The sequence below is a fragment of the Suricata suricatta genome, chromosome 9 (assembly GCF_006229205.1).
Source record: "Suricata suricatta isolate VVHF042 chromosome 9, meerkat_22Aug2017_6uvM2_HiC, whole genome shotgun sequence".
NCBI classification, from domain to species: Eukaryota; Metazoa; Chordata; class Mammalia; order Carnivora; family Herpestidae; genus Suricata; species Suricata suricatta.
This window is the reverse complement of record NC_043708.1, coordinates 101,839,601-101,854,874: the sequence shown is the minus strand read 5'-3', so window position 1 is coordinate 101,854,874 and position 15,274 is coordinate 101,839,601. Positions and strand designations below refer to the sequence as shown.

General features: G+C 40.7%; 1 protein-coding gene and 1 long non-coding RNA gene across 9 annotated transcripts in view; one reads left to right on the top strand and one right to left on the bottom strand.

The window, feature by feature from the left end:
• The window catches only part of LOC115302034, a 52,139-nt gene that overhangs the window by 8,370 nt on the left and 28,495 nt on the right, over window positions 1-15,274 (bottom strand). The window contains exons 2-3 of the long non-coding RNA XR_003913398.1: window positions 11,718-11,835; window positions 10,207-10,296 (exon numbers count right to left, since the gene is read on the bottom strand). This is a non-coding gene — a long non-coding RNA (uncharacterized LOC115302034). The remainder of the gene's footprint in view (window positions 1-10,206; window positions 10,297-11,717; window positions 11,836-15,274) is intronic.
• CSNK1G1 (casein kinase 1 gamma 1) overlaps window positions 4,167-15,274 on the top strand; it is a 169,476-nt gene continuing 158,368 nt past the window's right edge. For 3 of the 8 annotated variants that reach the window (XM_029952031.1, XM_029952024.1, XM_029952025.1), the window contains exon 1: window positions 4,170-4,405. The gene's annotated coding sequence lies outside the window, so the exon portion shown is untranslated. Of the gene's footprint in view, window positions 4,406-11,584; window positions 11,606-15,274 lie in introns of those variants that run through there. The other 5 variants (XM_029952032.1, XM_029952029.1, XM_029952030.1 and 2 more) reach the window with 4 other exon arrangements.

The following is a 15,274-nucleotide window of genomic DNA, read 5'->3' as shown; positions in this document are numbered from 1 at the left end:
TTTTTTTAATATTTATTTTTGAGAGAGAGACAGTGTATGAGCTGGGGAGGGGTAGAGAGAGGGGGAGATACAGAATCTGAAGCAGGCCCCAGGCTGTCAGCACAGAGCCCAATGTGGGGCTCGAACGCACCAACCATGAGGTCATGACTTGAGCTGAAGTCAGCCACTTAACCAACTGAGCTACCCAGGAGCCCCTGAGTATTAGGTTTTTTTTAATTATTTAAAAAATTTGTTTGCTTATTTTTAAAGTAATCTCTATACTAATGTGGAGCTCAAACTCTCATGACCCAGAGATTAAGAGTCTCATGCTCCTCTGACTGAGCCAGCCGGTCTCCCTAGCTTTTTAAAAAATAAACGTTAGATACCCTAATAACTTTAAATTTTATTTATTTTAGAGAGAGAGAGAAAAACAATGATCAGGGGAGGAGCAGAGAGGGAGAGAGAATCATAAGCTGGCTCCACACTGTCAGCATAGAGCCTGATATGGGGCTCAAACTCAAACAGTGAGATCATGACGTGAGCCCAAACCAAGAGCCTGACGCTTAGTCAACTGTGCCACCCAGGAGCCCATGATACCCTAATTTTCTTTTCTTTCTTTCTTTTTTTTTTAACATTTATTTATTTTTGAGAGACAGAGAAACAGAGCGTGAACAGGGAAGGGGCAGAGAGAGAGGGAGACACAGAATCCGAAGCAGGCTCCAGTTCCAGTTCCAGTTCCGAGCTGTCAGCCCAGAGCCCAAGGAGGGGCTTGAAGTCATAGACCGCAAGATCATGACCTGAGCCAAAGTTGGACGCTTAACCTACTTAGCTACCCAGGCGCCCCAATACCCTAATTTTCTTAAATGATTATAAGGGACAATAAAAAAAATGAAAAAAGCTTTTAAGAGATTGGGGAGAAGAGACTGGAGGTCCCATGATGATCTACAGGATGAAAGAACTGTTCTGACTTTGAAAGCTATTTGACATCCAGTCTGGATCTGAGAGCACTGTCTTAGTTATGGTACATATTAAGAATATTCTTCCAGTAGTGCTCACAAAATCCTTAAAATGTAGTTAAACCCACATTGCTAGTTTTAGGTGTAGATTTTGCTGTACAACTTTAGAGGTCTCCAAGTAATGACTATGCTGAAAATGACAGGATTATAGAAGTCGTGACCATTTAGTAACTAAACCAGTTATTGATACACCTATATAAAAGTGGCTGAATAATAAATGAAAACAGTAGGAAGAGAGGATTTATATGACTGTTTTTATAACTCATTTCCTCAGGCAATGGGAAAAATGAATGATGCACAGGAACCTGCATTTCTATATTGGCTTACTACCACATTTTTTTTTTAATTTTTTTAAATGTTTTATTTATTTTGATACAGAGAGAGACAGAGCATGAGATGGGGAGGGTCAGAGAGAGAAGGAGACACAGAACTGGAAGCAGGCCCCAGGCTCTGAGCTAGCTGTCAGCACAGAGCCTGACGCGGGGCTCAGACCCACAAACGTGAGATCTGACCTGAGCCGAAGTCGGAGGCTTAACTGACTGAGCCACCCAGGTGCCCCAGCTTACTACCACATTTAATCTTAACTACCCAATAAAGTATTTCTTTCTATAGAACACATTTACCATAATCTTGTTTTTTAAGGTATAGAGTCATTTAAGTCTACCATTGTTTTAGATAAGTCATTGCTCATTGGGCTCAATACTTTTGTTTTTCTAATTAAAGTTTTTTTTAAATTCTGTTGGAAATTGAAATACTATCCATTTTGTCATAACAGGTTTAAAAATTGTCACCTATAGCCAAGTTTTTTAATTTTTATTTTTTAAACTAATCTCTGTACCGAACATGGGACTTGAACTTGCATGCTCTACTGACTGAGCCAGCCAAGGACACCTTTAAAAGAACTATTAATTACTGGATGTTTTCAGATTCCATTTGAAATTTTTTGTGTATATTCTCCCATATGTATGCATTGTCCCTGACAAAGGTTGAAACGTTTTAGACTTCATAAGCCACATACTACTGACTTGATTCTCATGTGATTTCTTAAAGGAACTATCTAGGGTAAATCAGTTTAATGTTATCTCGTGTATATAGGAGCCAAAAGGCCTGCTCTCTTTTAAGTTACCAAAGCTCATTTCTTCTGCCCCAGATGATGTGGACAACAGTTTAATACTGGTGACTAAGAGGCTATCAAACCAATAAAATTGGGGCCAGCAGTTACAAGTACACTCACAGCCATGGAATAGAGAACAGATTCAGGAATTACTCAAGCTTTACGGCCTTTTTTTTTTTTTTAAGTTTATTTTGAGAGAGAGAGAGAGCGAGAGAGCAGGGGAAGGCAGAGAGAATCCCAAGCAGGCTCTGCACTGTTAAGTGAGGAGCTCGATGCGGGGCACCAACCAACCCTGAGATCATGACCTGAGCTGATGTCAAGAGTCAGATGCCTAACCAACTGAGCCACCCAGGTGCTCCCAAGCTTTGCTGCTTTAAGCAGACATATTCAAGATAAGTCCATCTAAGATTTGTCCTAATTTTTTTCTGAATGTGCAACTACATTCCTCTGGGTTTTAAGTGTCATAGGTATATGGGTCATTTTTCTTTTTTCTTTTTATTTTTTAAATGTTTATTTTTGAGAGAGAGAGAGAGAGACCAAGTGCAGGCACTGGAGTCACAAAGGGAGAGGGAGACACAGAATCTGAAGCAGGCTCCAGGCTCTGAGCTATCAGCACAAAGCCATACATGGGACTGGAACTCACACTGAGGTCATGACCTGAGCCAAAGTCAGGTGCTTAACCCACTGAGCTACCTAGGCCCCCCTGTTATGGATCCTTTTTCTTTCTTTCCTTTTTTTAATTTTTTATTTTTTAACATTTATTTATTTTTGAGAGAGAAAGACACACAGTGTGAGCAGGGGAGGGTCAGAGAGAGGGAGACACAGAATCAGAAACAGGTTCCAGGCTGCGAGTTGTCAGCACAGATACCTATGCCGGGCTCGCACCCACAAACCAGGAGATCACTACCGAGCCGAAGTCGGTCGCTCAACCAAATGAGTCAACCAGGCGCCCCAGGTCATTTTTCTAAAGCTAGAATTAATTATATTCGGTTTTTTCATAGCCCGTAGTTTCCCCCGAATACTTTCAAAATCCAGATCACCCTGACAGAAGAATAAATGAGGTCTCCTAACATTTTCCTTGTCCACAGTGTAGGTATGAAAGTTTCTTTTGAGTGGAGGATTAAACATCTTCCTCCTTCCTCAGCTTGATTACTGTCCTCTTTTGGCCTTTTCTCATTTTTATTTTTTTTAGTGTTTTATTTATTTTTGGTACAGAGAGAGACAGAGCATGAAAGGGGGAGGGGCAGAGAGAGAAGGGGACACAACCGGAAGTAGGCTCCAGGCTCTGAGCTAGCTGTCAGCACAGAGCCCGACGCGGGGCTCCAACCCACGAACATGAGATCTGACCTGAGCCAAAGTTGGATGCCTAACCGACTGAGCCACCCAGGTGCCCCTGGCCTTTTCTCATTTTTAAGGATCAAAATCATTCTATAAGTTTGACAGCCAATCGTTGTTTTTTCCCGTCCATTTAAGCTAGCTTATTTCCAGATTGTACACAAACGTGTGATCCTCACAGAATATAGGTGAAGAGAAAACTTTTCTCACTAGTCGGTTTCAGAGGCTGTCACAGGAGAAGGAAGTGCCTGAAAAAGCTTTCAAAGCATTGAAGATTTTTTTTTAACCCAGCTGAAACATAACTGAAAATCCACAAGAGGGAGATGCTTGCTAAATCGCCAGAAAATAACTCCTACGAGGGACCAGAGGGAGCCTTAGGAAGAGCCAATGGGTCGGCTTGGGACTTAGGGCGGGAGGGAGCAGGTGTATATAGTGGCTGGAGGTTGGCGGAGGGACTACAGATGAAGGGAAAAGCAAGTTGGACTGCGTGTTTCTGGTAGCGAAGAGTGTGTCCCGTCTAAGACCAGGAGCAAAAGGTCAAAGGGTGTTGCCGAGGATGAGCACCCGCTCCCACTACCTTCTGGTAGTTCCAAAAGAAATGGGGGCGGTTGTCTTTGAAGGCACTTCCGCTTAGCAACCCCACGCGGTTGCTAGGGAGGGGCAGTAGCGGGGATGACCCGGAAGTGGTGGTGTCCATTTCTCACTGCCTGTTTTAAGTTTGTCCTATCGGGAGCGCCAGGGTGCTCTGCGCCGGGCCGAGGGTGGGGCCAGCATTAGTGGTTCCGGCTCGGCTTCAGTAGCCCCTCGGCTCCTCGCTTTCCCCCTCCCCTACCGCACCTCTCCTCCCTCCCGCTCCAGGGATAGAGAGAAGCCACCACTGCGGGTGGGTAGAGAAGCCCTCGGCGCCTCCGGGAGGGGACCGCGCCCGCCCCTTCTGAGCCTCTGAGTACGGCCCGACCAGGTACTCACTCCGGCTTCGATGGGGTCCGGGAGGCAGGAGCCTGAGGGTGTGCGTGTCTGTAGGGGCTGGTGGGGGGCCCCTTCTCCGGGTTGAGGAGGGGGCCGGCGGAGATCCTGGGTGGGGCGCAGGCCGGCATGTGTGTCTCTGGTGGCTTGCGGGGGTGGAACGGAGGGTTTGGGGGACACCGCTGGTGGAGAGTTTCGGGTAGCCAGCTCGAGGTTGCGGAGGAGGCGCCCCTTTGGATGCACAAGACTTTGGCCGGAGTGGACCGGGAGTTTGCCCCCTGGAGGATTCCTCTGAAAGGGGGAGCATCCTCGGGGCCAAAAGGGGAGCATGGACCTCGTCAGAGTGGTTGGGGCAATTCCTTGATTCCCTTGCCTATCCTCCTGAAACGGAGCACGGCTTCCAGGGTTGTGGGGGTTTGTGAGTCGGTTGGGCACCGCGGGGAGCCGCCCTTGGCTGAGCTAGGGCAGAAGAGTGGGTACGGAGACCTCCCTGCACCCAACTTCCGTGTGCTTCTCCACTTCTTCCTTTACTGCGCTCTAGCCCCAGAGCCCTTACCGGATAGGTACCCCCCAAGTGGGCAAGCATCACAGCCTGTATGAGAGGGTGGAACTGGGTTCGTTGCCCCTAAATGATACTTCAGATGTTTGGAAAGTGCCAGAATGGCATATTCAACCAGGTTTCCGAGCTCGATACTAAATCTGGTATAAATTGTCTTAGAAAAGTGCAATACGGAAAAGCACCAAACTACAGGCTGGTCGGGCATAGCCTTGTTTGGTAGATATGCATGTTTGTAAAAAATGGATTGGGGGAACCATGTAGATACAGAGGTCTAGGCGAGACATGTTGAGACAAGCCTCTTTTTCCATTCTGTTTCTTACCTGCCAGTAAGCCTGTCCTAGCTTAAATGAAGCAGAAAGACCTCTTCATTTATATTTCTGTTAGCGACTGAATTGTAGGTACTGTGTGGTGATAGATCTTTCAGAAAAGATATGTAAACGTTGAGACAAGATCCTCTGCTTTTGAACCTGTCTCTTAATCTTTTAAGGAGATAGTTGTGGTCAAGTGGAAGTATTGGCTTTGAGGTAGGTAAATCTGGGATTGAACCCATACTATGCCACTGGCTAGCTGTTAACCTTGGGCAAGTCACGGGACCTACCAGAGATTTAGTTTCTTCATTAGTAAAATGAGTAAAAAATTTTACCAGTATTATAAGGGTATGTGTATGTTGTGTTTAAAGAACAGTCCACTTCAAATGGAAGCACCTTCTAATTGGAAGATCGGTTATTGGGGCGCCTGGGTAGCTCAGCCGGTTGAGCATCCGGCTTCGGCTCAGGTCGTGATCTCGCGGTTCGTGGGTTCGAGCCCCGCGTCGGGCTCTGTGCTGACGGATAGCTCAGAGCCTGGAGCCTGTTTTCAGATTCTGTGTCTCCCCCTCTCTCTGAACTTCCCCTGCTCAAGCTGTCTGTCTGTCTGTCTCTCTCTCTCTCTCTCAAAAATAAATAAAACATTAAAAAATTTAAAAAAAGAAAAAGAAAAATCGGTTATTATCATTCATTTCACACAGTCAGGGTAGCCCAATTTTGTGGAATGAGGTTTGAGATAGTAAGGAAATGCATAATATTGCAAAAGCACATGTATACAACAGTATTTTCAATGGCCTCTAGAAATTGATCATAAATAGTAGGAATTTCAGTGGTCAGTTGTTATCTTTAAAAAAAAATACAGCACATTATATGTACTTAGTGAGGTGAGCAGTATTGTTTCTCTCACGTTTTTCTCAGATTTGTAGTGTGTCTAGTGTAGATTGATACACATTTAAAGAGTAATGTACAGGGGTGCCCTGGGTGCCTCAGTCCCTTAAGCTGCCAACTTTGGCACAGGTTATGATATCCCGGTTGGGAGTTTGAGCCCTGCCTTGGGCTCTGTGCTAACAGCTCAGAGGGAGGAACCTGCTTCAGATTCTGTCTCCCTCTCTCTCTCTGCCCTCCCCCTGCTCACGCATGCTTCTCTCTCTGTCTCCTTCTCTCTCACACACAAATAAACATCAAAAAGGGTAATGTATATAAATCATTTTAGAGTTTTTATTTTAATTCTGGTTAGTTAACATATAGTGTTATATTAGTTTCAGGTGTACAATATAGTAATTCGTCACTTACATACGTATAACATAAATTTTAATTAACTTCACATGTCTTGGGAGAGAATTAAAATTGGGGCATAAACTAGAAAATAGTTATAATTTTAAGATTAACATCAACATCAGTAGCATGACTCATTAATTAGACTTAAACTATTAGCAGTACTTATAGAATTCTTATGTATAATATTCTGTTAAACAAATGAAAATGGAATGAATTTCTGCCTTTAAATCATTCATGATGAGAATATAGAACTAAATTTTTATGTTGATTCGTTTTATAGATTTAAAATGATATAGTTATATATCATGTCAGATTTTGAAATAATGTATTTTGATTTGTAATGTAAATTGTAGTTAATAATTTTTCATTTTTAAATGTACTTTATACTCAGAATATAAGTCAAATAACTTGCTTTAATAAGCTTTTTTATGTGTGAAAAGTGGGTATACAGTTTGTAATTCAGTATCACTTCTTAGAGTGTGTTAAAGATTTTGCAGATTTTATTTATTTATTTATTTAACATTTATTCATTTTTGAGAGAGAGAGAGTGAGAGAGAGTGGGGGAGGGGCGGAGAGAGAGGGAGACAGAATCTGAAGCAGGCTCCAGGCTCTGAGCTGTCATCGCAGAGCGGACTGGGGCTGGAACTCAGAAACTGAGAGATCAATCACGCTGAAGTCGGATGCTTAACTGACTGAGCTACCCAGGCGCCCCAGGTTTTGCATATTTTAAGAGAAATTTTCAAAAAAATTTCTTTCCCATGTCTCTATTCACAGAATTGAACTTTTTTTTTTTTTTTTTTTAAATAAAACTCTCAACTATGGAGCACTTGGGTGGCTTAGTTGGTTAAGTGGCCCCATCTCTTGATTTCAGCTCAGGTCATGATCTCAAAAAAACATTAAAAAAAAAAACGAACTCTCCAACTATATTGCATGCTCTTTGAGGTAGAAATACTACCTTAAATTTCTTCTGCCACTACAGCTATGTAACAGGCACCAAATAAATGTTGGTCACATTGATAAATGGATGGATATATTTTAAATTATTAATAAAGTATACTATTTTTAAAAAATAATTGAAATTATGTTTTTGCTACAGCTGTAGATTTTTTGTAAGATTATTCAGCTTTCTAAATGGTTTTTCTGAGAGTGTAAAGCCTTTAGTGTATATATAAGCTGTGTCTTCCTGGGTCATCATTTTTCCATTGTCTTTTGAATCTTAAAATTGGGGCTGTATTTTCTTGCTTTGGTAAAGCCATCAGAAGCTCCATTTTTTCCCCTTATATTTTGATAGAACTTTAATTTATTACTAAATTAGATTTCCTTTGGGATATGCGATAGGATACTAGCTGTTAGAGTAAAAAGATCTAAGTTGTAGGCAATATTATAAACCATTAGGATGCTTTTCTCAGTGACCTTTTCTACTCAAAGTATGTGGCCAATTTCAAGCATCTTTACAGTTGTCTGTTAGGAAATTTGCTTGTCAGGAAACCTAAAAACGACTAAACCTTTCTTTGATATACATCTCTTGGAAGTTCTCAAAAAGTTTCAGGAAAGATTGGGAAGGAGATATATACCATAGAGGAGAATCATATAAGGAACAAAGTACAGTTCATTTTATCAGTGCTGCCAAATTAGCAGTGAGTTACTGTGGAAATGTTTTAAAAATGCCAAGCAGTGCTTTAGTCAAGTGAATATTCTTCCAGAGCTTGTTCATATTTTAAAGTATAATAGTTTCTGGAGATATGATTTGGTCACTAATAAGAATAAATAATCACTATATAAAGAAGAAAACAGCTGATATCATAGATTGTAATATCACCAATCTTGGTAGAAACTGCTTCAATGGCTTTAGATAAGTAGAAGTCGATTTTCATGAACAAACTTTAGAATTTGTGGAATGATAGTTTTTCTCTTTTTAACATCTATCTTATCTCTACTCATTTCTGCCTAATATAGAAACTCTGAGACGCTGGGAGGGGAGAAATGAATTTACTTCAGAATTACCATTTTCAGTTTTGTGGATTACTTATTTAGAGAGCTAAATTGGATTTTGACATTATTGGGATTGCATTCAAGATGGACTCAGGAAAAAAAATCAGATGCCATCTGTTTCAGATTCCTTGTTCCCTCACCCCTTCATGTTTTATGGCTTTGAATTCATCAGATTATTTTTCAAAAATAAAAATCCTCAGTTGATTTAGGTTATATAATTTCAGCCATATCAATGAACACATAACTAAAAGAACTTGCATTTTTGCGTTGTGTTACACAACAAGATCACAGATAGTGGTTAAAAGTAATTTAAACTACCTGGCCATTAGGCAGCTTCATGCATCTTCGTTGTCATTGACTTAATAAACCATTTTTGTCAGAAATACTGGTTGGTGAAGTTTGCTTTAAAAAAATGCATTATGGAGATACAGAATAAATATTTTTTTTTACTCCTTGATGTTGCCACTTACAGAAGAGAAGCTTCTGCTGAGGATTTTTTCATTTCAGTGACAAGTCTTTCAGTAGGGAGTTTGGCCTTACCATATGCCAGCTGCTATTGTTTTCATCTAAATGCCACCATATACCTCATAGGGCACATACTTGCCATTTTTCAGTTTGGATCTTAATAAATCCTGAGGACAGGCATTTGGGTTTACTGAGCTAAAAAAGACCATAACTTGTTCAGGTTACAGTACTTGGCACCTGGCATGGACCAGAAATACCCAGGCATCTTTGAGAAACTATAAAGTAGTACCAGTGTGATATCTCAGAAATGGCCTGAAGCGCGACCAGCCTGGGTAGAAGAGAGCCATACTTTGTCTCCAGCAGGAATGTTCTGGTATTGTGGGAGGACCAGTGGACTGCCCCTGTATTGTTGTAGTCTGTTCCTCACCAGAAGCTCCAGGTGAGCAGTGTAGTTATGGCAAGGGCTGGGGTGTCAGGGATGGGAATTGTTCTTCAGTAATTGCTAACCCATCACAATGGAGGCGTAGGCAAATTAGGGAAAGGGATATTCTGTTGGATTTTGCCTTGGCCAGCGAAGCTGTGTGAACAGGTAGCCATTGCCTTTGCCATCAAAGAGGACTTGGTGTAACACCTCTAGGTGCTGGGTAAGCCTGTTGAAACTGTGGTTTGATGGCTTCCTCAAAATAACAGATTAATTTTCCTAGGAACAATAGCATTAGACCCTTACACTTTTTTTGGTATAAGTTTACTTACTTATCCTGAGAGAGAGAGACAGAGTGAGAGAGAGAGAGAGAGAGAGAGAGAGAGAGAGAGAGAGAGAGCGAGCGCGCGCGCAGGAGCAAAGGAGGGACTGAGGGAGAGCTAGAGAGAAAATCCCAAGGAGGCTTCACGCTCAGCATGGAGCTGGATGTGGGGCTTAACTCCATGACCCAAGCCATGATCAAGAATCAGATGCTTAACCGACTCCACCCAGGTGCCCCTTTAGCTTACACTTTCTAACCTAGAAAAGCGGTATTGAGGACTTACAGGCCTCTGAATGAAAGTACCATGCATTTACGTTCCTCTTGATAAGTTTATAAATACATTTTGTCTTCTGGCATTAATGAGTCATGTGAAAATGTGTGTGTGCACACGCGCACACCCATAATAATCTTTGGATCTCATTTTAATTTCTTCATATGAAATTGATAACCATACCTGTGGTCAAGCAGTTTCCTGGCTGGATTTTTCTCCCATTTCCTAGAGGACACTCTCTCCTGTAGGTGATAGTGAGAAGCGTATGTCCTACTGCCGGGAAAAAGATAAGGGGATTGAAAATAATTTGTTCATTTTTATTTTTATTTTTATTTAAATTAATTTAAATTTGATTTTATTTCAAGTTAATTTCTTTCACTTTTCTCGAATTTCTGTAACCTAAAGTAGTGATGTCTACTATTTGACATGTGGATGCCCAGGTTATTTTCCTAAGGCCATTTTTTTTTTTAACAGTTTTAGATTTACACAATAATTGAGCAGATAGAGTTCAGTATCTCTCTGTATCCATAAAACTGCACTCCCTCTATTTCCCCTATTAACATCTCTTGTTAGTGTGATACATTAGTTACAATTAATTAACCAACATGGATACATTACTACCTGTAGTTTCATTACGGTTTACTCTTTGTGTCATACAGTTCTGTGGGTTTTAACAACCTCATAATAACATGTATCCACCATTACAGTTTTATATACAGTTTTTACCACCCTAAAAATCTGTTTTTAAATTTTTTTTAATGTTTCTTTAATTTTGAGAGAGACAGTGCAAGCAGGGGAGGGTCAAAGAGAGAGAGGAAGACACAGAATCTGAAGCAGGGTCCGGGCTCTGAGCTGTCAGCACAGAGCCCGATGCAGGACTCATACTCGCAGACCACTAGATCATGACTGGAGCCGAAGTTGGACATTTAACCAACTGAGTCACCCAGGCACCCTTGTTGTTGTTGTTGTTGTTGTTGTTGTTGTTTAACGTTTATTTATTTAGAGAGAGCATGTGCACATGCACGGGGCGGTGGGGGAGGTCAGGGCAGAGAGCTAAGAGAGAGAGAATCCCAAACAGGCCCCACTCTGTCAGTGCAGAGTCCAACGCAGGGCTTGATCTCATGAACTGTGAAATTATGACCTGAACTCAATTATGACACTTAACCAACTGACCCACCCAGGCGCCTGGGTTTTTTTTTGTTTGTTTGTTTTTATTTTAATGTTTATTTTGAGAGAGAGAGAAAGAAAGCATGCTTGAGAACAAATGCGAATACCCATGCAAATGACCATGTGTGTGAGCAGGAGACTGGCAGAGAGAATCCCAGCTACCCCTTGCTGTCAACCCAGAGCATGACGTGGGCCTCAGTCTCACGAATCCCAAGATCATGACCTGAGCCAAAATCAAGAGTCAGATGCTTAACTGGCTTACCCTCCCAGGTGCCCACTAAGTTGTATTTGTTAACTAGAATCTGTTTTCAGTTTGTTTAACTATTCTTTCCTAGGGTTCGAGGACAGCTTACTTTTTCCAAAGCATCTTAATCTTAATTGGTATTTTGACCTCCAGATATTCTGATTATCTAAGGTATGATCCAAAAACTGTTTAAAACTCCACGTTTGGTATGTTTTAATTTGCTTTTTCACCTAGTTAATTAATAATAAACCAAGGAACGATCTGTTTGTGTGAAAGCACTTACACTTTCTAGAGATAGATGCTCTCCAAATCAATCAGGATATAAGCTCACTTGTCTTTAATGGGATCCATCTGGTTAATTCTTGTGTTTCTTGAGTTTAACAAATTATGAAATCATAAAGCTAAAAGAAAACATAGAGATGGTCTAGTTAGACCTTTCATTTTATAGTGGAGATCACTAAAGTGCAGGGAGGCTAAGGGACACACTCAAGATAATACAACTATGAGTCAGACTGGAACACAGATCTCTGGACTCCCAGTCCAGTCATCTTTTTTTAATACATGAATTCATGCATTTTAGTAAATAAAGACATTATGATTTTTTAAGAAGTACACCTTCCAGAAATTTTATACTACAGTATTGAATTCAAGATTTTGGTTGAATTCCTAGTTACTTTCTGAAACATTGAGTGTATATTTCTTAAACTACTGAGTGTCACTGGATCTTTAGTTAAGAGGAAATTTGTCGTTTTTCACATTCTAGAGAGAAATTGGCCAATTAAAAAATAATGAAGCTATTATAGCTTATATTTAGTAAGCACACATTCAGCTGCATTAAAATGAATCTTAATGTATTTTTTGTACAGTGGAGATAATTTGTTAATATTTAATGTCATAAAGCAACAGTGGAATTCTGCTTTATGTGGTAGTATATTTATAAAGCTAAAGTGGAGTGTTATGTAAAACTAAAAGTACGGATTAATTTAATATGCATCTGGTAAATTCAGGGCTTGAACGATGCACATCTGTTGAGAAAACAAATCATAGAACTATTCAGAGTTTTAGCATCTTTAAATATGTGTGCTTTGATTCTCTTCTAACTGTTTTGAAACAGTCTTTAATGGATTCAGAAAAGGCTATTTGCTGTAAGGAAGTAATTGTGAAACCATTTATGATGCTGTTAATCATTTTATTATGCACAGCATTTTGATACATTAATATTTTTCTTTCCAGCCTAGTTATTGGGGAAAGAAAGAGTTAAATGATCACCATAACAAAATAAGCTTATTACAAAACAGTATTTAAAAAAAAGAGGGCGGTGTCTGGATGGCTTTGTCAGTTCAGAGTCCCAACTCTTGGTTTAGGCTCAGGTCGTGATCTCACAGTTCTGTGAGTTCAAGCCCTGTGTCGGACTCAGTGCTGGCAGCACAGAGCCTGCTTGGGATCATCTTTCTTTCTCTTTGCCCCTCACCCATTCACAGTTGCTGTTTCTCTCAAAATAAATAAATAAACTTAAAAAATAAAGTGTTACTCTTCCTTCTCCCTCCCCTTAAAAGAGAGAGAGAGCGTGCACGAGCAAGCGCATAGTTTCCTGATTTGGATCAATTAGGAATACTTTAAAGCTCCGATTTCTAACTTGAATCCACAATCAATGAAGAAATAACCACAGAGTTCCTACTCTGTATTCACCATACTAGTGCTTTAGGAATATAGAAATTGAAGGTAATAATATTTATTTGGAGAAAGAAGACTTAAAATGGAAGGTTGAGAGTAATACCTGATAAGTAAGTGCAAACTTGATATAATCTGGGAATACTGTAGGATTTGGGAGGGAAGAACATTCAGTTCATAATTCTAATGGAAAGGAGATTGAGGGTTAAGGCGTGGATCTTAACTCTGGCCGCTGTTTAGAATCACTTGGGGAAACTTTTACCAGAATCAGGTGAATCAGAATCTCAGGGGTGGTTGAGTCCATAGTTTGTGAAAAAGCTTTCCCAGGTGATTATAATGTGCAGTCAGTGCTGGGAACCACAGGCTCTAAAGATAGATATGATTTGGGTAAGCAAAAAAGTGTTTTCAGGCAGCAGAGCTAAGCAGGGAGGGAGAATTGGGTGCAGCTTGTGAAAAGACTAATCCAAAGCTGTGTGGGCCCATAGAGAGTAGGGAAAAATAAGCTTAAGGAGGCAGAATGGGGTCATATATAAGAGCAGGACTTCTCAAATTGTGGTTCCTCAACCAGCAGCATTAGCGTTACCTGGAAATTTATTATAAATGCAAATTTTGAGGCCTGCTCTAGACTTACTGAATTGGAAACTGTGGGGTCTACTAATCTATTTTAACAAACACTCCATATGTACACTAAAGTTTGAGAATAGTTGTTAATAGAGGATAAACAAAGGCAGGCAGAGGAAGTTAAATTTGATGTTTACAATGAGTAGGGACCCAATGAAGGTTTTTAAAGCGGGGGCAGTAACTGCATGCATTTGTATGCCTGAAGGTAAATCTGATGGTGATGTGCAGACTCCTTTGGAATACTAAAAGATATGAATGAAGAAAGCCAGCTGAGGAGGTACAGACATAGTCTAATGATACAATCAGGCAAATGTGAGGGTTTTAGGGAATTATTGGTGAGAACACAGAATAGTAAAAATAGTGATGACAGTTTAGGTAATGGGCGGTATGCAAAATGCTTTGGACACATTGTCTCCTTTTTCTCACAACAAAGCACTGTGGCGAGGCTATTTTTACAATTTTACAGATTGGGCAATGAGGCAAAGAAAGGAAGCTAGCTCCAAAGTTCACATTACTGGTAAGCGGTAGACAGGATGCCAAATTCAAGTATCTCTCACCTCTGAAGCCTCTTTTCAAGAAACAACTAGTAATATCTGGAGACCAAGAAATAAAGGAGAAGATTGACTCAGAAAAGTTTTAATCCTGAGTATCAGGTAACAAGGGGAAGTCATTGTCAGAAGGTAAATAGTGCTGGGGCACCTGCGGCTCAGTGGGTTAAGCGTCCAACTTTGTGGCACAAAAACAGACACTGAGATCAATGGAACAGAATAGAGAACCCAGAAATAGACCCACAAACGTATGACCAACTCATCTTTGACAAAGCAGGAAAGAATATCCAATGGAATAAAGACAGTCTCTTCAGCAAGTGGTGCTGGGAAAACTGCACAGCAGAAAAATGAACCTGGACCACTTTCTTAAACCATACACAAAAATAAAATGGATGAAAGAGCTACATGTAAGACAGGAAGCCATCAAAATCCTCAAGGAGAGCGCAGGCAAAAACCTCTTTGACCTCGGCCACAGCAACTTCTTACGTCACACATCTCTGGAGGCAAGGGAAACAGAAGCAAAAATGAACTGTTGGGACTCATCAAAATAAAAAAAATTCTGCACAGTGAAGGAACCAATCAGCCAAACTAAAAGGCAACCAACAGAATGGGAGAAGGTATTTGCAAACGACATATCAGATAAAGGTTTGGTACCCAAAGTCTATAAAGAACTTATCAAACTCAGCACCCTCAAAAAAAAATATCCAGTAAAGAAGTGGGCTAAAGACATGCACAGACACTTCTCCAAAGAGGACATCCAGATGGCCAACAGACACATGAAACGATGCTCAATATCACTCATCAGGAAAATACAAATCAAAACCACAGTGAGATACCACCTCTCACTCATCAGAGTGGCTAAAATCAATAGGTCACGCAACAGCAGATGTTGGTGAGGATGGGGAGAAAGAGGATCTCTTTTGCACTGCTGGTGAGCATGCAAACTGGTACAGCCACTCTGGAAAACGGTGTGAAGGTTCCTCAAAAAACTAAAAATAGA